This window comes from Manis javanica, chromosome 15 (genome assembly GCF_040802235.1).
Source record: "Manis javanica isolate MJ-LG chromosome 15, MJ_LKY, whole genome shotgun sequence".
Classification (NCBI taxonomy): Eukaryota; Metazoa; Chordata; class Mammalia; order Pholidota; family Manidae; genus Manis; species Manis javanica.
This window is the reverse complement of record NC_133170.1, coordinates 17,268,494-17,295,000: the sequence shown is the minus strand read 5'-3', so window position 1 is coordinate 17,295,000 and position 26,507 is coordinate 17,268,494.

The window sequence follows — 26,507 nt, the reverse complement described above, 5'->3', positions numbered from 1 at the left end:
AGGGCAGAACTCAATAATTGCCATAAATATATGTTAGGACACAAATAATGTATTTCCAGGGGTGACAAGGACAAGAATTCCAAGAGGGTTTCATCAAAAAGGCAGTATTTGACCTGAATCTGGGTGAACGACTTCCGTGTTTGCAGGTACACGTGGTTGCCCAGGCAGTGGGCGCCAAGCAAAGTGGTTTCAGAGAACTTCGGTTTGAGCGACCTGCCAGAGTTAAGGGCTCTCCCAGAACAGTGATCAGAAAGTAAGGTGAGAAAACGACGGGAGCTGAGGAAAGCTGATCTCATGTGTCATAGTAAAGATTCGATGTGTATCTTTACACAGGGAGGAGCCATTAAAACATGTAAAGTGAAGAGGTTGGTTTTGTTTTTGTTTTTTAATCAGACTTGTTTTTCTTTTAACATGAGAAGAATAAAGGGAAGGTGAAACAGAAAGCAAACTAAGAAGATAAAAATACAGAGGGCTGAAATATAAAGCAGTGCAAAGAGAAGGTATTTAGAAGATACACTTAATAGAATCTGTTCGCTGATGAAGTGAGGGGTGACTGAGGATAATTGCGAGCTTTCTACTTTTGGGGATTGATTGACTAGTACAGGGAGATAAGAAATCTATGAAGGAGAGTTATTTGGGGTCCAGCTTTATTTCTGAGCACTTAAAATGTGAAAGGCCAATGGGACAATCAGGTGTGAAAGAAGTTGCGGGATTCTGAACCAATCAGCTAGAAGAGAAAACCTATTATTACTGCAGTGTTTAATTTGGACAGTGTGGCTTACAAGGAGAACCAAAAGATTCCACAAATGAATTATAAATGGGGACATGTGTCTATGAGTCAAGGCACGCTCGTCAAGGCTGGGCCCCCGTGGAAAGTCTGCTCAAAAACGAGAAATGGTTTGGATGAGCAGAAGGTGAAAACAGAAGAGGGTTTTATCCATTAGAACAAGTTCCCAAAAGATGAGAGGAGAGCACAGTTTGTAAGATTGGCCTTGTGAGTTAATTCAGTCAGTCATTCAGTCGTTCAACAGACATTTATTAAAGCATCCACCATGTCCCAGGCACTGAGCTAGGTTCTGGGGACTTAGTAAAGAACCAGAGGGAGATGGATGTTGCTTTCATGGGTAAGGGATGCAGACAAAGAACAAAGGGCTATCAGTATCATGAATAAAAGCAATAAAGTGCTAAAATGGAAAATAACTGGGTAGGGTAGGGTTGAAATGGCCTGGTGAGACTGAGCGATCAGGGAAAATCTCTCAGCTGAAATGTGAATGGGCAGAAAGAACAAGCAATGCATGTGAACAGCTGGGGAAGCCACACTGAGAAGAAGCATTCTGCCGAGTGGTTGGCTAAACTGCTCCCTGGTATTGCTGCCTATGCATCCATTCTGTCTGGCAAAGGCACCTGCGAGAGCCTTAAACTGACACTAGCTCCCCCTGCAATGCATTCCCTAGGTAACAGCCCTCAGTCATAGGAAAATGTAAGCTCCTGATATGACATTCCCAGAGGCCTTTGTCAACAGTGTCCTTTGCCTCCCAGAGTGTTCCCCATGTGCCTATAGGTAAGACCATGGATATTGCCAAACCCCCACTCTTTTGGTTTGAGTTGACCAGTCTGACCTTAGCCTGGGAACCCCAAAACAATACCCACTGATGGTATGAAAGTATGTGCCCCGGGTTCTATTGATCTGACTGTGCTCTGCACTGACCTCCCCAAGTGGCCCTGTGAGGTGTGCCATGTTTCCTCCAGGATCTAGAAGCAATAAGCTTCTCTATTTCACCTTTTCTTGTAGTTTGCTGTTAGAACCATGATTCACCATCTGGTACCTTGTGCTCCATTTCATAAATGTGAAATTAACAGTTGTAACCTATTCTTTAACATTTGCAAAGTTTGCATGGTGGGTAAGAACCCAGTCAGCCTGAGGAATTGAAAAAGGAGCCCTTGACAATTCTTGGAGGAAGGAAAGGTAAGCAGGGGCCTGATCATCCTGTAGGTCATCATGAAGAGGTCTGATCTTTTCTGATGGAAAACCACTGAAAGGTGGCGTGATCGAATCTGAGTGTCAATATTGTGCTTTTCGGCGTGTGGAGAATGAAGTGGGAGGAATCACTGTACCAAAGTCAGAAGAGGTAGACCTCCATCGTCGGAGAAGCATAGGCGAGGTGGCAGGGCTCTGAGAGCTATGCATGGCGTGAGGACATACGGGGCCTGCTGATGGGCTTGTAGCGGGTGAGGGAGATGGAGGGGGTGCCATTTACTGAAACAAGGAGGACTAAGGGTGCCTGAGGACACCCTGGAGTGGAAATCAAATGCTGACTTTGGAGATAAAATTTGGAGAATGATGAATCTGCCCCTGGGATTTAAATTCATGTGACCAGGTCAAGTTGGCGGTAGGACAGTGTTTCTTATAAGGAGAAAGAAAAGGAAGTAGTTTGTTCACATATATTTTAAGTTTCTAGGAGAGATGGGAACTTGGCAAATCCTCTGGTTCATAAGCTATATATACAAACATTTTGTGATTGTTGAATAAAAAGCAAGGACCCCTTCTGATGAGGAGGTAGGACATGGGGTTGAAAGCTTAAGAAGAGCACTAAAATTCACAAATTAATGATTAAGGGAGAGAGAGAGAAATTATCATGAAAGTATAAAAGTATTGACAGGCCAGTAGATGGGGAGGCTATGGATTTAGGGATTTATCACAGCATTAGTCCATTTGATTAGATCCCCCCAGCATTACCCAAAGTGGATGATCAATCAGATTGACTGGTTTGAGGTTTACAGGAAAAATAGAAGGGATACTTGTGGGCAAGGGAGTGAGGATGCTATTAAAAGAACGATTTCAGTCAGGGCTCCTGAGCTGAGAAAGAAAGAAAACGAAATTAGAAGGGAATAAATGACTGAGAAAGGAGGGGTTCCAGAGAGTGCAGATTTTAAAAACACGCTTTCTAGGAATAACGATACTGAACTTACACAGATTAAATGGAGGGGGAAAATACTGAGTTGAGGAGATAAAACCGACAGGATTAGGGAATGATTGAAGGTGGCCAATGAAAAACAGACATTAGTTTAATGTAAACTCAGCTTTCCTCCTTGGGTGAGGGGTGGGAGGTCCTTCGATGCACCAACTTAAGGACACAGGGAAACTTGCCCCCTCTCCCATGCACCCCCCACCACCAGAAGGGTGACACCAAATCTGGGGGGGGGGTACATGTAAGTTGAAGTTGCTTTGGGGCATCTGCATGGAACTTTCCGTAAAGTAGCTGCAGAGGCATTTGGGACTGAGATCTAGGATGGAGATAAAGTACTTCAGTGGTAGGAGTCACAGAAAAAATGAAATTGTCAGAAGACAGAGTGGGGAGAGAACCTGAGAATTTGGCTGCCTTGCATCTCACGTTTGTCACACTTTCCTCCTCATCTCAGGTCCCTCTATTGTCTCTTTATTGTCATGTAAGAACAATTGTCAGCATTGGTAAAATTCTTCTGACACAGGATGTTCTGTTACTTAGAGAAAGTTACAACTGCCAGAACCTAAACGCAGGGATTCCCCCTCATTGTGTTTTTACTCAGACTTGGACTGACACCCTTGTCCCCTCAGGGCTAGCACCTGTCAATTGGACAAAACTCATTTTAACTGCTGGCCTATTAAAATGCTCTCACAAATGCCAGGGCACAAGATTGGACCCAAAGACATGCAGCCGATTTGCACAAACTGTAATTAACTTGTCTGACAAAGCTTCTGTCAACATGACAAAGCATAATCAACCTTCATAAGGTAGTTTACTTTACCCATTTCATTAGGTGGTTAGCGCTGTGCCCTCCTAATGTCTCCAGCAATCATATATACAGACTGGTGGCCCTCTTTGGGGGCAGAATTTAAGCGTGGAGTCTGTACCATGTGCATGTTGCTGGAGCAGAGCAGCATTTCAGACCCTCTTCCTGCAGAATCTTGGGCGTATAATCCCTGGAGTAACATAATAAAATCACGTATGTAACTCATTCAACAGAGTGAACAATGTATAATGTGTACACAGGAAATATCTGTCTTCCTGCCTTTTCCCTTTTCCCACCACCAGTTTTAAAATCCATATCTATATATGAGCACATATGAAATTTGCTAACATCTTAGCTCTTTTCATGTTTAGAATAGGTTATGTTCATGTTTCAGAGATGTGTTTTAGCTTAATTATACAATATGTTGCTAACTAACAGCTATTGTGACATGAGGAATGGTCACATGCATATGTGCACGCATGCATAAACACAGGGGTGTATGAAGCTTATACAGAGTGAATATTTCTTAGTTACAGCTATCAGCTCTTAGCTGGTTAAGTGCTATGTCAATCCAAGGTAATATTTCTATTGGGTATAGCATTCACTTTCAATGTGACATCTATTTGTTGAATTTTTTCTTGAACTGTTAGAAATGAAAGTCATTTAGGGTCTTACCCCTAAAGTTCCACTCTTACTCATTCACCAAGTATGATAATTTTAAGCATTTATTTTAATGAAGTTATTTCAATTTTATGCAATCACATATAGTTAAAAATCTTTAACTTGGCCATTATGGATCCCCTTATCCTAACTGCAACCCAATTTCTGATTTCATCTCCAAACACTCCCCCTATCCACTACCCTATACTCGGTTCAAGGAGACATCTGGAACGTTCACTTATTTGTGCTTCTGATTTGGCTCATTACTAGTACACAGGGTTTTCTCCTCATACTCTGTATCTTTTCCAGATTTCTAATTCTGATGATACCTTCCTACATGAAAACCACAAATTCTATATTATTTCACTGTTTACTATCTTGCTGCTTCTGATTAACTCATGCTATGGAGATGGTTCTCAATTACCTACATGGAGAACTACCTATCATTCTGAATGCTGATAACCCCTTCCTTACACAGCTGTTGACACACAGTATGTGCCTAATAAATGTGGATTGATTTTTTTTCAATTAGTAGAATGTGAAAATACCTCAGATAAATGGTTTTAAGGATATTTAAAAATGGTGTTGGTAGATCAAAGAAAATAAGACCAATATGGAAAGACAATTAAGTATTGATTAAAGGTATTAATAAAACAAATTTGCTAGTTACTAATATTCTACATTACTAGTGTCTTTATTATATATCTCAAAAATCCAAAAATACATCAGAAGGTCACAAACCAATTCATTTTTCCCCAAGCTGTTAATACAAATGGATCATGTAAATTTACTTTTTCAATGCTGCTTAGTGGGTAAACTATTCTGTACCCATACTAGGCAGGAAAGGCCTGCAGGCAGCACATTTTGACAAAAACATGTAACTGTCTCTTGTCATGCAATGTGACTTTGGCTTATCATACATATTAAAAAATCACTTAAGAACCTTATTCTTTTCTTTGAAATTCTTTGAATAAATTTTAATAGTCTACAAGGAAAGTTAGGCTTCCAGGGCAGATAGATATATTGTTACCTTTTGTTTTTAAAGTCATTCCTTTCTTCCTTCCAGATATATCCATTGTGCATCTACTATGTGCAAGGTCCTTAAGAGTAGAGGGTTTCATATAACAGACAAGAGGCACTTCCTCTTGGTACTTCCATTGTACCAGGAAGACAGACAATACAATACACATGTAAACCAATGGAGAGGCAAGATAATTTTAGATTGTAGTGAGAGCAATGAAGGAAGCAGATAGGGCAATGTGGTAGAGTTGTACACACTATTAGCATCCAGTGAATCCTCAAGGGATTAAAAAACTAAGGAGTGTGGAAAAACAGCTGTAGTGGAGTGCCTGGTGGCAACACAAATTGATTCTATTCTTTGCCTGACAGGCAGAAAATAACTAAAATAAAGAAGAAACAAGTGATTTAAGATGATGACACTTTTATTATCTTTTAAGATATTTGATGTATGAAAAGGAAAATTAAACTACAAATAAGATGATTATATTGATTATGTAAAATACAGTGATTCCCAGAAAATATAAAAAAAATGAAGATGGGAAACTGGGTTGAAAGCAGAATTATTATGTCTTCATATATATTTATAAATATGTGTGTATGTGTGTGTGTGTGTGTGTGTGTGTGTGTGTGTATTTCTTTTCCATTTAATGTCTTTGTTGCTTTCTGTGGACATTTCTTACGCCAAACATTGTGCTATATTTGGAGGACAGAAAATGTAAGACATGTTCTTACCATCAAGGAGTTCATAGTTTTAAGGATGCATGTGTTACTTCAAGTTCCTAATTTTAGTTCTCCAGAGAAAAAGAAGTGAATGTACAATTTCTTTGGGTAAACTAACTTAGAAGAATGCAACTACATTAAAAAAAAACTTTCTGGAATCCTCTTCCCTTAGTAACCTAAATGGGTCTTTCCCTCACCTCTTTTAGGTCTCTGCTCAAATGCCATGGTCTCAGAAAGGTCCTTAGCAGCATTTTAAAGTAACATCTCAATCTTCCCCAAGACTTGTTCCGTGTGTCTTCTTCCTGTGTCATTTTCTCTTTGGCACTCATCACCTTACAAAATATCCTATGATTTACTTTTTTTTTTATCTTTTAAAATACCTGTATTACTCCTCTAAAATGTAAGTAAGACATGATCAGGAGAGTTTGTCTATTTTGTTCACTCATGCATTTCTACTGCCTAGAACAACACCTGTCATATACCAGGTACTCAATAAACATTTATTAAATAAATGAATGAATAAATAGATAATAAAATAATTTTTAAAACATTTACGACTTTCAGAGGATTTAGCAGAAAGGAAGCAGAATCAGTTATAATTAAGGAAATTATTCTAAAACATTCAAGAGTACCAGTGTCCTCACTGCCCATTGCTATTTACTTCTAGCTAAACCTTAGTAAAGTACCTTCTACTCAAAGATAAAATAAAATATGTACCATAAATAAATAAAGAGCAATTATTCAGTTATAGCTTATACTCTGGACAACTCTCTCAAGTTATTTCTTTATGTTCTGAAGGATAACTGACCAAGAACCAGTTACTTTAAAAAAAGTTGATATTTCAAAAGTTATTAGTCATATACGATATAATTTGTGATTCATCAATTAGCAAAACTTTTTCTTTACCTTGGTTTCAGCAAAAATGTATTATCTTTCTCAGAAAGGAAATTGCAGGTTCGACCCTGCAGAGTATTGCATTGTTTCAAAAATAATTGAGCACTGCCCTATAGGTCTTGGTACCATTTTTGAAGCTGAAGTAGCTAGCTTTTAAACTTTTTAAAAAATGTACCTACAGGTTGGGGGGTGGAGCCAGGATGGTGGCATGAGTAGTAGAGCAGCGGAAATCTCCTCCCAAAACCACATATATCTATGAAAATATAACAAAGACAAATCTTCCTAAAATAGAGACCAGAGGACACAGGTCAACATCCAGACCACATCCACACCTGCGAGAACCCAGCGCCTCGCGAAGGGGGTAAGATAGAAGCCCCAGCCCGGTGGGACCTGAGCACCCCTCCCCCCAGCCCCTGGTGGGTAGAGAGGAGTCAGCAGGGAGGGAAAGAGAGCCCAGGACTGCTGAACACCCAGTCCCAGGATTCCGGACCAGAGTGCAGACACAGTGCATGCGTGGGGTCCTGGATACTAGGGAAACAGGGCGGCAGGACCGGTGAGCGGGTGCCTGAGGCTGATGCTGGAGAACAAAGAAAAGGAAGTGGTTTTTTTTTTTGGTGAGTGCTTTTTGGAAGCCTTAAAGGGACAGGGACCCCAATACTAGGGAAATAGGGCAGCAAGACCGGTGAGCGGGTGCCTGAGACCGGAGCCTGAGGACAAAGAAAATCGCACATTTTTCCCTTTTTCTTTGGTGAGTGCTTTTTGGAAGCCGTAAAGGGACAGGGACCCCAATACTAGGGAAACAGGGCGGCAAGACCGGTGAGCAGGTGCCTGAGACTGGAGCCTGAGGACAAAGAAAATTGCATGTTTTTTCCTTTTTTTTTTTTTCTCTTTTGTTGCTGCTGTTGTTGTTTTGGTTTGGAGAGTGCTTTTTGGAAGTCTTAAAGGGGCAGGACAGGACACTTAGACCAGAGGCAGGGAATCTGGGGATCTCTGGGCACTCTAACCCCCTGGGCAACAGGGAGCACAGAGGCCCCTTACAGAGATAAGTAGCCTCCTGGCTGCTCCCCCTCCATTGGGGCTCCACCATTTTGGAGCAGCGGCCCCAGCCAGGCCACACCCACAGAAACAGCAGAGATAAACTCCAAACCAACTGGGCAGGTAGCTGAAGCCCTGTCTGCCCACAGCTGCCAAGCATAAGCCACTAGAGGTCGCTATTCTCCCAGGAGAGGAAGGCCACAAACCAACAAGAAGGAAAGCTCTCCCAGCTGTCACTTGTACCAGCTCTGCAAACTATCTGTATCACCATGAAAAGGCAAAACTACAGGCAGACAAAGATCACAGAGACAACACCTGAGGAGACAGACCTAAACAGTCTTCCTGAAAAAGAATTCAAAATAAAAATCATGAACATGCTGACAGAGATGCAGAGAAAAATGCAAGAGCAATGGGATGAAGTCTGGAGGGAGATCACAGATGTCAGAAAGGAGATCACAGAAGTGAAACAATCCCTGGAAGTTTATAAGCAGAATGGATAAGATGCAAGAGGAATAGAAACCAGAGAACAGGAACGTATAGAAGCAGACATAGAGAGAGATAAAAGGATCTCCAGGAACGAAACAACACTAAGAGAATTATGTGACCAATCCAAAAGGAATAATATTCATATTACAGGGGTACCAGAAGAAGAAAGAGGAAATGGGATAGAAAGTCTCTTTGAAGAAATAATTGCTGAAAACTTCCACAAACTGGGGGAGGAAATAATCGAACAGATCCCAGAAATACACAGAACCACCAACAGAAAGGATAAAAGGAGAACACCAAGACACGTAATAATTAAAATGGCAAGGATCAAGGACAAGGAAAGAGTTTTAAAGGCAGCTAGAGAGAAAAAGGTCACCTATAAAGGAAAACCCATCAGGCTAACATCAGACTTCTCGACAGAAACCCTACAGGCCAGAAGAGAATGGCATGATATATTTAATGCAATGAAACAGAAGGGCCTTGAACCAAGGATACTGTATCCAGCACGACTATCATTTAAATATGATGGCAGGATTAAACAATTCCCAGACATGCAAAAGCTGAGGGAATTTTCTTCCCACAAACCACTTCTACAGGGCATCCTACAGGGACTGCTCTAGATGGGAGCACTCCTAAAAAGAGCACAGAACAAAACATGCAACATATGAAGAATGGAGGAGGAGGAATAAGAAGGGAGAGAAGAAAAGAATCTCCAGACAGTGTATATAACAGCTCAATAAGTGAGCTAAGTTAGGCAGTAAGATACTAAAGAAGCTAACCTTGAACCTTTGGTAACCATGAATCTAAAGCCTGCAATGGCAATAAGTACATATCTCTCAATAGTCACCCTAAATGTAAATGGACTTAATGCACCAATCAAAAGACACAGAGTAATAGAATGGATAAAAAAGGAAGACCCATCTATATGCTGCTTACAAGAAACTCACCTCAAGCCCAAAGACAGGCACAGACTAAAAGTCATGGGATGGAAATACATATTTCAAGCAAACAACAGTGAAAAGAAAGCAGGGGTTGCAGTACTAATATCAGACAAAATAGACTTCAAAACAAAGAAAGTAACAAGAGATAAAGAAGGACACTATGTAATGATAAAGGGCTCAGTCCAACAAGAGGATATAACCATTCTAAATATATATGCACCCAACACAGGAGCACTAGCATATGTGAAACAAATACTAACAGAACTAAAGAGGGAAATAGACTGCAATGCATTCATTGTAGGAGACTTCAACACACCACTCACCCCAAAGGATAGATCCACCAGGCAGAAAATAAGTAAGGACACACAGGCACTGAACAACACACTAGAACAGATGGACCTAATAGATATCTATAGAACTCTACATCCAAAAGCAACAGGATATACATTCTTCTCAAGTGCACATGGAACATTCTCCAGAATAGACCACATACTAGCTCACAAAAAGAGCCTCAGTAAATTCCAAAATATTGAAATTCTACCAACCAATTTTTCAGACCACAAAGGTATAAAACTAGAAATAAATTCTACAAAGAAAACAAAAAGGCTCACAAACACATGGAGGCTTAACAACATGCTTCTAAATAATCAATGGATGAATGAACAAATCAAAATAGAGATCAAGGAATATATAGAAACAAATGACAACAACACAAAGCCCCGACTTCTGTGGGACGCAGTGAAAGCAGTCTTAAGAGGAAAGTATATAGTGACCCAGGCATACTTGAAGAAGGAAGAACAATCCCAAATGAATAGTCTAGCATCACAACTATTGAAACTGGAAAAAGAAGAACAAATGAGGCCTAAAGTCAGCAGAAGGAGGGACATAATAAAGATCAGAGAAGAAATAAACAAAATTGAGAAGAATAAAACAATAGCAAAAAACAATGAAACCAAGACTTGGTTCTTTGAGAAAATAAATAAAATAGATAAGCCTCTAGCCAAACTTAATAAGAGAAAAAGAGAATCAACACAAATCAACAGAATCAGAAATGAGAACGGAAAAATCATGACAGACTCCACAGAAATACAAAAAATTATTAAAGACTACTATGAAAACCTATATGACAACACGTGGGAAAACCTAGAAGAAATGGACAACTTCCTAGAAAAATACAACCTCCCAAGACTGACCAAGGAAGAAACACAAAAGTTAAACAAACCAATTACGAGCGATGAAATTGAAACAGTAATCAAAAAACTACCCAAGAACAAAACCCCAGGGCTGGATGGATTTACCTCAGAATTTTATCAGACACACAGAGAAGACTTAATACCGATTCTCCTTAAAGTGTTCCAAAAAATAGAAGAGGAGGGAATACTCCCAAACTCATTCTATGAAGCCAACATCACCCTAATACCAAAAACAGGCAAAGACCCCACCAAAAAAGAAAATTATAGACCAATATCCCTGATGAATGTAGATGCAAAAATACTCAATAAAATATTAGCAAACAGAATTCAGCAGTATATCAAAAGGATCATACACCATGACCAAGTGGGATTCATCCCAGGGATGCAAGGATGGTACAACATTCGAAAATCCATCAACATCATCCACCACATCAACAAAAAGAAAGACAAAAACCACATGATCATCTCCATAGATGCTGAAAAAGCATTTGACAAAATTCAACATCCATTCACGATAAAAACTCTCAGCAAAATGGGAACAGAGGGCAAGTACCTCAACATAATAAAGGCCATATATGATAAATCCACAGCCAAAATTATACTGAACAGCGAGAAGCTGAAAGCATTTCCTCTGAGATTGGGAACCAGACAGGGATACCCACACTCCCCACTGTTATTTAACATAGTACTAGAGGTCCTAGCCACGGCAATCAGACAAAACAAAGAAATACAAGGAATCCAGACTGGTAAAGAAGAAGTTAAACTGTCACTATTTGCAGATGATATGATTCTGTACATAAAAAACCCTAAAGACTCCACTCCAAAACTACTAGAACTGATATCGGAATACAGCAAAGTTACAGGATACAAAATTAACACACAGAAATCTGTAGCTTTCCTATACACTAACAATGAACCAATAGAAAGAGAAATCAGGAAAATAACTCCATTCACAATTGCATCAAAAAGAATAAAATACCTTGGAATAAACCTAACCAAAGAAGTGAAAGACTTATACTCTGAAAACTACAAGTCACTCTTAAGAGAAATTAAAGAGGACACTAACAAATGGAAACTCATCCCCTGCTCATGGTTAGGAAGAATTAATATCATCAAAATGGCCATCCTGCCTAAAGCAATATACAGATTTGATGCAATCCCTATCAAATTAACAGCAACATTCTTCAATGAATTGGAACAAATAATTCAAAAATTCATATGGAAACACCAAAGACCCCGAATAGCCAAAGCAATCCTGAGAAAGAAGAATAAAGTAGGTGGGATCTCACTCCCCAACTTCAGGCTCTACTACAAAGCCATAGTAATCAAGACAATTTGGTACTTGCACAAGAAGAGAGCCACAGACCAGTGGAACAGATTAGAGACTCCAGAAATTAACCCAAATATATGTGGTCAATTAATATTTGATAAAGGAGTCATGGACATACAATGGCAAAATGACAGTCTCTTCTACAGATGGTGCTGGCAAAACTGGACAGCTACATGTTGGAGAATGAAACTGGACCTTTGTCTAACCCCATATACAAAGGTAAACTCAAAATGGATCAAAGACCTGAATGTAAGCCATGAAACCATTAAACTCTTGGAAAAAAACATAGGCAAAAACCTCTTAGACATAAACATGAGTGACCTCTTCTTGAACATATCTCCCCGGGCAAGGAAAAAAACAGCAAAAATGAGCAAGTGGGACTACATTAAGCTGAAAAGTTTCTGTACAGCAAAAGACACCATCAATAGAACAAAAAGGAACCCTATAGTATGGGAGAATATATTTGAAAATGACAGATCCGATAAAGGCTTGACGTCCGGGATATATAAAGAGCTCACACACCTCAACAAACAAAAAACAAATAACCCAATTAAAATATAGGCAGAGGAACTGAACAGACAGTTCTCTAAAAAAGAAATACAGATGGCCAACAGACACATGAAAAGATGCTCCACATCACTAATTATCAGAGAAATGCAAATTAAAACTACAATGATGTATCACCTCACACCAGTAAGGATGGCCACCATCCAAAAGACAAACAACAACAAATGTTGGCGAGGCTGTGGAGAAAGGGAACCCTCCTACACTGCTGGTGGGAATGTAAATTAGTTCAACCATTGTGGAAAGCAGTATGGAGGTTCATCAAAATGCTCAAAACAGACCTCCATGTGACCCAGGAATTCCACTCCTAGGAATTTACCCTAAGAATGCAGCAATCAAGTTTGAGAAAGACAGATGCACCCCTATGTTTATTGCAGTGCTATTTACAATAGCCAAGAACTGGAAGCAACCTAAATGTCTATCGGTAGATGAATGGATAAAGAAGATGTGGTACATATACACAATGGAATACTACTCAGCCATAACAAGAGGAAAAATCCTACCATTTGCAGCAACATGATGGAGCTGGAGAGTATTATGCTCAGTGAAATAAGACAAGCGGAGAAAGAGAAATACCAAATGATTTCACTCATCTGAGGAGTATAAGAAGAAAGGAAAAACTGAAGGAACAAAACAGCAGCGGAATTACAGAACCCAAAAAAGGACTAACAGGTACCAAAGGGAAAGGAACTGGGGAGGATGGGTGGGCAGGGGGGGGGATAAGGGGGGGAAGAAGAAGAGGGGTATTAAGATCAGCATGCATAGTAGGGGGAGGGAGAAAGGGGAGGGAGGGCTGTACAACACAGAGAGGACAAGTAGTGATTCTACATTTTGCTATGCCGATGGACAGTGACCATAATGTGGTTTTTAGGGGGGACCTGATATACGGGAGAGCATAGTAAACATAGTATTCTTCATGTAACTGTAGATAAAGATTAAAAAAAAAAGGAAAAAAAGAAAGAAAGAAAGAAAAGGGGGATTACTGCTTGATGGGATAAAACTATTGGTAAATCAAAGATCAATGCATGCTTTAAATATCCTTAATGTTGATCACTTAAAGGGTGTCAGATGATCAGCTATGGAGGTACTCTTTTCTGATAATATTCCTTTCTCTTAATAAAAAAAAAAAAAAGCAACTCCTGTGTGCTGACCTCCAATGAGTTCTGCACAGTGATATAGAGGGCATGTCAAAGTGTGGGCAAAGGGTCTGTTTGTTTCTATGCAGAAGATTAAGGCCCTGCTTGGATACCCAGAAAATGAACTAAGATATGATATGAGGAGGAGCTTCCGGCATCAGCACTCTCTGGAGGACTCCTGCCGGGGGATGATCATCAAAAAAGCCTCCACAGGGATCTGGGCGATGCTGCGGTTGTGGCTGCATCCATCCCACCGTTTCCTGGACTTGCCACTGGAATGAGGAGGGAGATGTCTAGGCTGGCATGTGCATACAGTGAGACAACGAATTTGACCGGATCTGTGCTGTTGGAACTCAACCAGGAGTTGGGAGGGGTGCAAGTTGCAGTGCTCCAAAATCTTGCGACTATAGACTATCTACGGTTAAAAGAACATATGGGATGTGAACAGATCCCAGAAATGGGCTGCTTTAATTTGTCTGATTTCTCTCAGACTGTTCAAGTACAGTTGGACAATATCCATCATATCATAGACTAATTCTCACAAATGCCTAGGGTGCCTAACTGGTTTTCTTGGCTTCACTGGAGATGGCTGGTAATTATAGATTTGCTTAGTTTATGTCACCATATTCCTATTATGTTAATATGTGTGCACAAGTTAGTTAGTAGTTTAAAACCTATACATGCTTAAGGTACTCTACAAGAAGATATGGCAAAGAAATAATCAATCCTCCCATGTTTTCTTCCATATGCTACCTCTATAGCTTTTCTTCTTCCTTCCTAATTACAACGCTTAAATAGAATTCGTGCCTCATATCGAATTTACCGAGCATCATAATTCCTCCAGGTGGTAAAGATACCTCGAGACAAGTGCTGGGCATAGAAGCCACAGGGCATAAATCTGCACAGAAGTAAAAAGCTAACCTTTTCAAACAATATGGCCTCTCTCTCACTCACCAACTTTACATCTCCCTGTATGGCCCTGGAAGATGACTGGTTAGCCAGAGACTGGTAAGATTCCTCAAGGGAGGAACAACCTAAGACAGGCACGGTCGCAGGGGGGCCATCAGGTGAGAAATTGGGAATCAACAGAGGTGAGGCTTAGAACGTCACCCCCCCTGTTTTGAAAGAAATCTGCATCTGTGGATGTTTTAAGGCCCTTGTCTAGCTTGGATTAACACATAATCTACAGGCACACACCTGATCATCTACAATTGCTCTCTTACAACACTAAACTATGTTTCTACCTTTATCTTGCATCTACCTACCACTTCAGCATTTTATTAAAAATAAAAATAATAATAATGATAAAGGGAGAAATGTGGGACCCACATATAAATCAAGTATAAAAATGAAACAAATATTCATATTTGACCTGATTGCTTATAATTCATAATGCGTGATCAAAACCGAAAGTTTCTGTTATGACTGCCCTTGTACTGTTCACCATGTAAGAACTTATTCACTATGTAAGAATTCGTTCACCATGTAAGAACTTGTTCGTTATGCTTCAGAATATTGGAGACTGACGAGAATTAGGCTTGAGATGGATTAATGATTGTGCATTGAGCATTGACCCCCCTATACAGAATTTTATTGTTCTTAACAACAATTTGATCAATAAATATGAGAGATGCCCTTCAAAAAAAAAATAGGGTTGTTATTGTGGGCCCCAATCCAATATGACCGGTGCCTTTATAAAGAAGAGATTAAGCTATAGGCAACACAAAGGGACAACCGTGTGAAGACCACAGGGAGAAAGGGGTTGCCTATAAGCCAAGGAGGGAGGCCTCAGAGAAGCCAGTCATGTCAACACCTTCATCTTGGACTTCTAACCTCTGTAATTGTAAGAAAGTTAATCACTATTGTTTAAGCTGCCAGATCTGTGACATTTTGTTATGGCAGCCTTAACAAACAAATATAGTCTCCTTTAATCTGAAGTAGTTTCTCATCTTACCTTGTCTTTTATAACATTGACGTTTTTGAAGTGGACAGGCCTGTCATTTTATAAAATGTTCCTTAAATTAAGCTTGTTTGTTTCCTCATGATTAAATTTCAATTATGCATTTTTGGCAGAAATTCAATAAAGGAGATATTATATCTTCAGAGAATCACCTCATGTGTGATAGCAATTAGTATAGTTGGTTATCTCTAGCATCCCTTGTTCTTGGAGCCCTGAACGGTAGTAAGAAGCCTAGGAAACCTTAGACTGCCTTACTCTGAGAAAGCCCATGATAGTCATATAGAGAAGACAAATGGAAAAATAAAAAGGGATGCCCAGCCACCTCCCAACTGTTTCAGCCCTCAACCCCTCAGAGTAACCTCCAGTTGAGGCTTCAGACATCATAGAGCAAAGATGAGCCCTAACTATGTTATATCTGAATTCCTGAACCACAGAATCATAAGATATAACACTAATAAATTGATGTTTTAGGCCTCTAAGTTTTGGGGTCATTTGTTACTTCACAGTACATAATCAAAGCAGCTCATATATTATATGATAATATTCTGCTAATGTAAAATTTCTTGAATTTGACCATTTATTATGGTTATAATGGAAAGTGACTTTATAGTTAAGAATTATTTAATGGTGAGGTATAACGATGTCTGCAGTTTCAAATGTTTCAGTTAAAATGTGTGTGTGTGTAAGAGTGAGTACACGCAAATGTGTGGCAAAATGTTAACAGTTGATTAAGCAAAATGTATATAAGTGCTACTTGAATAAATTTTGTAACTTTAAAAAAAAATGTACCTACAAAAAGGAGACTCTTTAGTGTCCAAACAACTCAACAGAACTTTATGTTCAAGTGTAGCCAGTTGATTATTATGTCATGTATTTTTAAAAATGTGATTTGGGGTCTTCTACACTTTTAAAGGCTACGGTAGTCTGTGTATTTACAATAATAATGGTACTAGTTGTTACCTTTAAACAAAAGTTGCAAGTAAAATGAACTACTGGAGTTTGAAAGGGAGAAGATTTCTCCCCGAGGGCAGAAATATTCTCACAGAGCAGTTTTGCCCAAGTCAGGGAGCATACGGGTGGCTGATGCCAGCCTATGCCCACTGTTCAGAGCCACGAAGGGTAAAACACTGAACAATTTGATTGGGCTCCTAAAACAAACACACACAAAAGACACAGGACAACTTCACACCCTGTGATTCCAAACATACCTCGCAGGCCCAGTAACACAAAGAAAAAGAGGGACATGTGTTTTTATTTCCCAGGCTCTTACAACTTCACCTTTGGTGGGCAAGGGGTCATTAAAAGGCAATTCTATGTACTTTTTTCCTCTTAGCTAGAGCAGTATAAACATTTAGTAAAATTATATTTGGTATTATACATTTAAATAATAAACCCATTTTGCTAGGGATGAAATCAGGTAAAGGTACAAACCCTGGAGTTAGAATTTTCAGATACACATGCTAAATCCACCCCCCTGGTTCTTATGTGGTCTTGGGTGAATTATTACTCTTTTCTAAACTCCAGTTTTCCCCTCTTAAAATGGGTTGAATAACCATAGCTCTTGGGTATACTACCTCATAGGGCTGCTTTATTAATTTACATAATCCATTTTAGTTTCTTACTACAATACCTGGCATAAATTAACATATCAATACATTTAGCTGTTGTTATCAATAGAACTAATATAGTATTCTCCATTTAGCAGGTAATAGTTATTAATTCATCCTAAGCATATCCTTTTCTTTAAATCTTAGCAATCTTAAAATGGTAAAATATTTTGAATTTTCTTATCTGTTATAAAATTTTTGAGCAAAGCAATCTTCTGAAATGGCTTTATTATTATTGTTGTTATTAGTGTTGTTTTGAGGATCCGTTAGTGAATACATTTGAGAGATCCCTGCCTTTCATGTAACCAAAGGCTTTTTGGTCATTTATATCATAAAAATCCTGTAGATTTTCATAGATTTTATGCTCTGGATTACACTTCAGATCTACAGTTATGGCTTTAATCACAATCACAGCATAATTCCTGGGCAACAGTCTGCCTTGAGATTCTCACTATAGAGATAGGAGAGACAGCAGAATTTCATGGTTAATAAAGGATCATTTTCTACACAGCAAAAGAAACCATTAAGAAGATAAAAAGATACCCAATAGGAGAAAATATTTGTAAACCATGTATCTACCTGATAAAGGCTTAATATGCAAAGTACATAACTCATACAACTCAGCAGCAAAAAAAACAATTCAATAAAGAATGGTCAGAAGAACTGAAAAGACAATTTTCTAAAGAAAACATACAGATGGCCAATAGGTACATAAAATACTGTTCAACATTCCTAATCATCAGGGAAATGAACTCAAAGCCACAATGAGATATCTCCCCACACTAGAATGACTGTCATCAAAAAGACAAGAGGTAACAGTATTGGTGAGGACGAGGAGAAAAGGGATCCCTGCGCACTCTCGGTGGGAATGTAACTTGGTGCAGCCACTATGGAAAACAGTAGGGAGGTTCCTCAAAAGGTTAAAAATAGAGCTACTATATGATATAGCAATTCATTTTCTGGGTATCTATCCAAAGGCAGTGAAAACAACCTCAAAGAGGTATCAGTATTTCCATATTCATGGTGGCATTATTCACAATAGCCAAGACATGGAAACAGTCTAAGTGTCTATCAGTGGATGAGTGGATAAAGAAGATGTGGTACATACATACAATGAAATTTTATTCAGTCATAAAAAAAGAGAAAATACTGTCATTTGCAACAACATGAATGGGCCTTGAGGGCATTATACTAAGTGAAATGAGTCAGACTGAAAAAGACAAAAACTAAATGATCTCACTTATATATGAAATCTTAGAAAAAACAAACTCTTGGAAACAAAAGAGCAGATTAGCAGTTGACAGGAGTGGTGGGGGTGGTGCGGCAGGCAGAGAAGGGGTGAAAGTGGTCAAAGGGTACAAACCTCCTTTTATAAGATGAGTAAGTTCTGGGGATACGCAGCATGGTGGCTATCATTAATAATACTGTATTGTATACTCGATAATTGCTAAGATCGTAAATCTTAAATATGTTCTCACTCCAAAAATAAGAACTGGTAATTATGTGAGGTGATGGAAATGTTAAGTAACCTTACTGCAGTAATCATTTTGAAATATATGTGCATCAAATCAACTTATTCACATCTTAAACTTACATAGTGTTATATGTCAATTATTTGCAATAAAGCTGGAAAAAAATAAAGGAGCAACAGTTTGATCAGTTGACTGAAATACATGAATATCTGGGGCACTTATTTCTTTGTTTCATATATGTAATAGTTGATTAAGACTGAGTAAGAAATGTAGCCTTTCAGTTTATATTCTACTATACTTTCTGGTATTAATTTTTCCCTTTTATTGGTATTTCCTTTTGCTGATTTTATTGCAAAAACAGGAAAAAAATTTCCAAGTAGAATTTCACTTATGGTTAAGATTTTGGACCTTCTGGGATTGATTAGACCTACCCAACTTGTCTACTCAGAGAAAACAGAATTTTTAAAGCCTGTACTGGAACATTCTCAGGGCAACGTTTCCCTCTTCACTATTTAAGCTTATTTTAGATCAATGATTTCTGACAAAAAAATTAAACATTTTTGAAATGATTCCAGTCATACACTGTATCTTTTTAAGTTAATATATACTAGGAGTTTTGATTGATTTAATAATTTAAGAGTTTAAATTTCCTATGTTGACATTCATAAAAGATTGCCATAGGGGCTAGAATTAAAGAAAAAAAAGATTATAGAACTTAATACAAAAATAAACACATAACAATGACAATAAAAATTACATTCTGCCCTCTGAATTTCTAGAATCATTTATTTATTAATTTATTAATAAAGGTGATTTGTTTAGGCCCTTGGAAGGTGACCAATATCAAGACTAGCTATGGAAAAATTTAATTTACTATAATATTTTATTATTACTGAAACATTCATTTCTATGGAAGGTTGATTATCAGGAACATACAAACACACACACATACACACACACACACACACACACACACACACACACACACACACACACACAAAACGAGGGGTAACAACCTATAACCTTGGTTCCCCAGTGGACCCTCACCTGCAGACTTCTAGGAGAAAAGTACCTCGCAGCTGAACTTATTGATGACCCTACCCGGGGCTATCAGTTAGTGTCTAGATTAAAAATAGGGGCACCAATGGGACCTGCAGGCCTTTTAGGAAGCTCCTTGGCTTATCTCTTAGTAGTGTCATCCGTAGTTCTTCCCCCTACCTTGTCACTGTATGTCTTTCCAATTCTTTCTTTGTTTAATTAAAAAAAGTTACTGATGGGTAAAATAGATAATATGACAAGCATGTGCTGACCTCCCAGAGTGATTAAATGTTATTTTTTTTCTCCTATTTGCCTCCTTTTGACCTTCCTACACTTCACCCTCAATAAGGTACGTTGCTGACCCCAGCAGAGTGACAGTAGTCAGCAAAAAGAGCCTGACATATGCATGTCATCACTGTTATTAGAAAGACTCATGGAAACTGATGGTGTTAGATGCAGGAAAATGCTTATATTTTCAGGTTAGGCATCTGTAGGGCACAGAGACATGATATTTTCCCCTTTTTCACCTTTTCTTCAGAGAAGTGTTACACTGGTCTCAGAAAATTAGTTCTTAAGAATAATATAGGGAATGGCTAGCTTAGGAAATAGGCATTTATCTAAATTCACTTGAGAAAGTACATGACAGACATATACAGATTTATGAAGGGAACCAAATATCCTGGAACTTGACATGATGGATTCTTCCTACAGTTATAACGTTGGGACATGATTTACATGCTAAATGCTCTAATCCAGCATCACTTAAAACTCTACACCCCCAACCCTGACCCACTAAAGTTAATAACAATTTTTCCCCTGTTTAGAAAAAAGCACAACCACTCAAGATGCAAGTCAATAATAACTCCATGAGACTCAATTACCTTGCCTGTAACATGAGAGGTTTAGGCTAACAATAAAACTTTATCAACATTAGAAAGAAGACTAAAACACCATGCATGGAAACTCCTTTTCAGCACTGATTAAGCTAATTGGAAGGGGTGAGGTAGGTATTTAACTTAAAATTGTAGTCAGCAATGCATTTGTCTATAAGGACTAAAAACAGCCCTAGATTTTATGTCTGAAAAATAAGATTTAATGATGACTTCACAACTTTGGAAATTCAGTCAAAAATATATTCTCTCAGAGCTTTAATGTCTTCATCTGTAAAAAGAACAATTCCATCTCAAGACATTGGGGCTAAATGGAATTATAAAGCTATACTTTTGAATAAAAGCACATTGTTAATACTTATGTAAAGATATTATGTGAAAGTAAAGATAAGTTGTATATTTCATTAAAACCTTGCTCTAAATTTATTTCATTTTAGCACGATGTTGGAAAGCAACTATTTCTTAAAGCAATAGCTCTCTCTGCTTAGTTATACAAAAGGAAAGGAAAGAAAGGAAGGAAGGAAGGAGGGAGGGAGGGATGGAGGGAGGGAGAGAGGAGGGAATGGAGGGAGGGAAGGAGGGAGGGAGGAATGAATGAAAAGGGAAAAGAAGTGGAAAAATGGAAGGGAGGGGAGAGCATGAAACAAAGAAACAAAGGAATAGGAAAAGAAAAACTCTTCTAATTCCCTGAAGCATCTTAGATCTGTAATGGGCAAAATTATGCTCTCTAACATCAAAATACAGAAAAAGTTCAAGAGATACCAGATAAGCTTATTAGGAAATTAAATTTGCCCAAGAACTGATCCCTTTTCAATTGGGTCTCTTCTAAAAGGTCAAGACATATTGAAATGCTGAGTACAACTTGCTCTATTTGCAACAATTTTTCTCAATATGGCCCAGAACTCAGGAGATGCCAGCATTGACATCACCAACAGCAACTGCTCATGCAACTGTCCAAAATGCAAACATATGCATGCAAAGTACCAGCAGATACTTTAGAAGGGATGAAACAACACATACACACACACACATAATGAAGACAGTAAATAATTTGAGCTTTACCCTTTTTTTTAGATGCTCCATAATATTGCATGACTCCTAATCTAAATCTCTCTTCTTTAAAAAAGTAAAAATTAATCGTTTGGGTGAAAATGTCTAACATTAGGCACAGGTGATAATTAAGCTTATAGGTAGTAATCAAGAATAACTACAGTTTAATTATGCCACTAAGTTGGAGCAATTCCAGGTCTAATTTTGAATCTGCAGAAGAAATAAAATTCTTAGTTTTAAGAAAAGTTTAAAGAAAGTGAAGTTTAAAAATTATACTTACTAACAATAAGTGCATATTTTCATTTCATTGGAGTACAATGACGTGTTTTTGTCTATATATATATGTATAAATTAGTACATGATGACTTATCTTCTAAGAGGTCTTTCACATTGGAAAATATTTACCTCCATGTGTGAGACACTGCCTTGATACAAAAAAAGTCCTTGACCTCAATGTATGGGAGATACCTCTTGTTCAAAATGAATTATAACTTGGTTAGGCAAATACTGCAATGGAGGTGTGCATACAACCTAAGAGAACTCATGGAAGGTACTCTTAAACCAGGCTCACTGACATGGGAGCTGAGAGTAGACACATAAACAGGAATTGGGGCAAATATATGGTGGTACTTGTGGAAACAGAGAAGAACACATTTTGCAGGCAGAAAGAACAACAAGCACTGTTTTCATACATTCCATGAATCCCTTCCTGACTCCTATCTACCCACCCAACTCCATAAACGAGCAGTCTTGCCTTTATGCCTCAATTCTCTGAATCCACCCTCTTTGGACACAAGCTTCATTTCTGTATTCTCACTGCCTTGTACAGGGCTTGGCACTTAAGAGGTAGGAGGCAATCAGGTAAAATGCAAACAACACTGAATTTGGGGTCAAATTTGAATTTGAATTCCATATTTGGCAATTATTAGTATGACACAGGGTAAGTTATATAATCTTTTCAGACTCAGTTTCCTTATCTATAAGATGGACATAATAGTATCTCCCTTTGTAAGATGTTATGAAGAGCAAATGAGGTAATGAATATAAAGTAAGCATTAAAGTGCCAATTTTAGAATAAAATATGTGATAGCTGTAGAGGAGATGTCTGTATCTTAACATATGTTCTACCCATCTACTTTAATAAAATAAACCATAGTTTCCAGTTGAGTGTATAATTTTCTGAAATTATGAGTAAGTTTTAAATCTAACCTATCTTGGGTCTAGGAGTGATCAAATGAATAAGTTATTTCTTCCTTCTGGGTGGAATGTGGGCATGGTGGCTGGAACCTAAGGAACAATTTTAGACCATGAGAAGGACAGAGGAGTTTTAAGAGAAAGGGGTCTGGAAGAGCCACCTTCTAAACCTCATACGTGAAAGAACAAGGCCATGCTCATTTGGCCTTTCTGATACTGATTAATATAGTAGCAGTAGTAGTAGTAATAGTAGTGGTAGTAATGGTTATAGCAACTGTAGGAGCAGCAGTTTCCAGCAGTAGTGGTAATAACAATATTGGTGGTAATGGACAGTTCAGATGCATGGGGATCTGGCAGAGTCAGGTGAAGACCAGTAATTCATGTTAAGGACTATGGATTTTAACTGATGACTTATTTTAAGCAGGAATATAAAATTTTCCAGTTTCATCAGAGATAGCACACTCAGGCCAGGGTAAAGAGGATTAATAAGCATTCTGCCCTGGGACGAGGAGGCTGGATCCAGGAGCCTGGCCAGCAGATTCCCTCAGACATTCACAACTGAGACACAAATAGTCTCAACAGAGGCAGTGTACATAGGCATGGCCATGGGCGCTGGTCCCAGATAACATTTAGAAGACAGACTGTGTAAAGGACTGGCCACTCTTTGGATGCCAGGGAGGAGTTTAGCTGGGAGGCAAGAACAACTCTCAGTTTCTGAGATTGGGATTATAGGCATAGTGCATATTTGGGATGCAAGATAATTTCTGTTTTGGAAACACCAGGCAAGGTACCTTAGTATCATTCATTCTGAGATGTCTAGTAGGCATTTAGGCATTCATCACCACCACTATCCTCATTATCATCCAAGCCAAATCATTGTGAGCATTTCTAAGTAAATCTCTTTCATAGATGTGAAAAATAGATAATTTCTAGAAATGTGTTATTATTTTTTTAAAACTACTTATAATATGCTTAGTATAATACGGATGGCATGCTATAGTTATCAGAGAATCCTGCAGCCAATATGCCTCTGATTAACTTACTTACATAGATTATTTTCAAATTTGGTAGAGAAAGGATTCCCATTTCATCTACATATCAGCAATATAATATTGGGCAGTTGACTGTTTCCTCTTCTGTAAAATAGTCATTCTGATTCCTATGCTAAAGGATGTCAGAAAAGTTCATTAAAATGTTTCATAAAGGGTAAACCACCTATACACATTTGTTTATATAATCTTTACCATGTTGTTTTAGGCACATTTATAATTTTTTTAAGCCTCTCTTTTGTACATTTTAAGGTTGAACAAGATGATCTCTCTGATTTGATGACTATGACTTTCCAATTTTTAACTTATTTTAAGACTCAGTTTTTCATGGTCCACAATTCTTTTTGTTAAGGCTTTTCTTAACTGTAGGGAATAATGGCTTAAATTATCTCAAGTTAAAAGTTGCTGCAGAAAAGGACACACATATTGGAATGTGGACATACAGGTCAACAGGGAAGAAAGAAACTCTTCTTCCACACATCTTCCAGGGTCTGCGGAGCCACGCTCACACTCCATCCTTTGTTGCTATCTCTCCCTCTTTTTCAATGATTCCACATTTTTCTTTTCTTTTTGTCTGAAGAGCAACTTCTGTATTTGGTCATTTCTTCTATGTTTCTCGTAATGTAGACTTGCTCATGGTTGTTGACTTCCTATGGCCTCAACTGAACCTCTTCCGCTCTTGTTATATTGTTTTGCCCAAGCATAGTGCGAACCGTGGCAGCTCAGCAGGGCCTTGGCATTAGACATGGTGAGGGAAGGGGAGCAGTGATCATTTCTGTTAAGTAGTATTGCCTCCTCAAGATTGTTCCAGGCAAAATGAAACAAGAACAGAAGGAAGCTAGCAGGATGCGTTTGACCATTCCTGCAGCTATTGTGCACTGAGTACAGACCCACACTGTGTTATGGCAGCCTGGAGCTGTATACGCCAGAGAAAAACACCTCTCCCCCATTCAGGGGAATGACAGGTGAGGAACAGAATGGAATGAAGGTTGGAATTTATGCATTGGCAGAAAGAATATATGGGGCAGAAAGCAGTTCTAAAGGGATATTATGAAAATGATATTTCTTCAAATGTGCTTTTCCTAATCAACAAAAAGAATACCCTCCCCAACCACTAGTCTATGAAATGTACTGTAAAAACAAAACAAAACGTATCACCCTATCACAAATAACCTAAGAATTGAGAGATCTTTGTTGTCATTTGGGTCACTGGAGCCGCATGGATTTCCCAAGAATCCCCTTCCCTCCATCCAGAACTACTGATTCATATTTTGGTCATATATTGATGACTACATAGCCAGTGTCTTAATATATGAGAATAAAGTCTCAGATATATCTCAAGGTCATTCACTCTTCTTTATTTCATCCCACTAAAATATTCCTAGTAAAGCACTAAATAAAATAATGTTTCATAACCTAGTTAGTATTTCAACAAAAGACATGTTTCTCTTACTTTTTTTTTTGTGGCTGCTTCTTGAATTTAATGATGGAAAACAGCAAGAAATCTCCTATAATTTTATTTTACATCAATTATCTAATTTATTACTGATAGTTGACTAGGTGTTAAAATATCAAAATTTATCTCTTATTTATCAATACAATTTTCTTAATCCCTAGATTCACATTTTACCCTTATGCAGATTTCCCCAAAATCTAGTCCAATTCAATATAAAGGATAAACTAACTCAGATTCAATACATAGCTAATAAATGCATGGTTCTGGCCATGTTAATAAAATGCAAATAAGAAAAGCATCAAGAAAACAAATTACTGGTTTTGTTTTTACAAAACTTAAGCTTCCAGAGGACAAGAATGTTGTCTAATGCATATAGAATGTTGTGCACTGTTGGCACTTGGATATTAAAATTCAATATTTACAAGTGGAACATAATTTACTGAGCCATTCCAATGCACAAGCAAATGGAATGTATTGAATATCTTGGGATTACTGAAATGCACTTTGATTTTATGCAACATCTTGTTAACTTTATCTGTTTTTCATAGCTCTTTCCATTACAGGGAGGGCGAGGAGAAAATTGGATCAAGGTCCTGGTTTTTAATACTAGGCATCAACACTATGAAAAAAATCAAAGACACATTAATAAACTAAATATTACCTCCCACTGCTTGCTGGCTACCAGGCATGCACAGTTCTTTCCACTGGACTCCTAAGAGGGCCTTCAATAAAGTAAAACTGTGAGTTTGACATTTCTCTTGCTTGCTGCCAGGAAATTCTAAATTGAGTCCCAGTTGTTTTTTCAGATTAATCCACTGGAGAGAACAGAATCTGAACACTGTATTTTACAACTTTTGAAAACCCATTTAGGATAAATTTGAGTATATGTGTATATCCTTAATTATAAAATACTCCTCTTATATCAAGTACACATTAGTAACATGGCTGTTAAAAAGACAAAGTAGGCATTTTTAATATGTGAAAGCAAATTTTCAATGAATAATAGACACCAAACGTTTATTTATTAAAAATGTAGCCAAA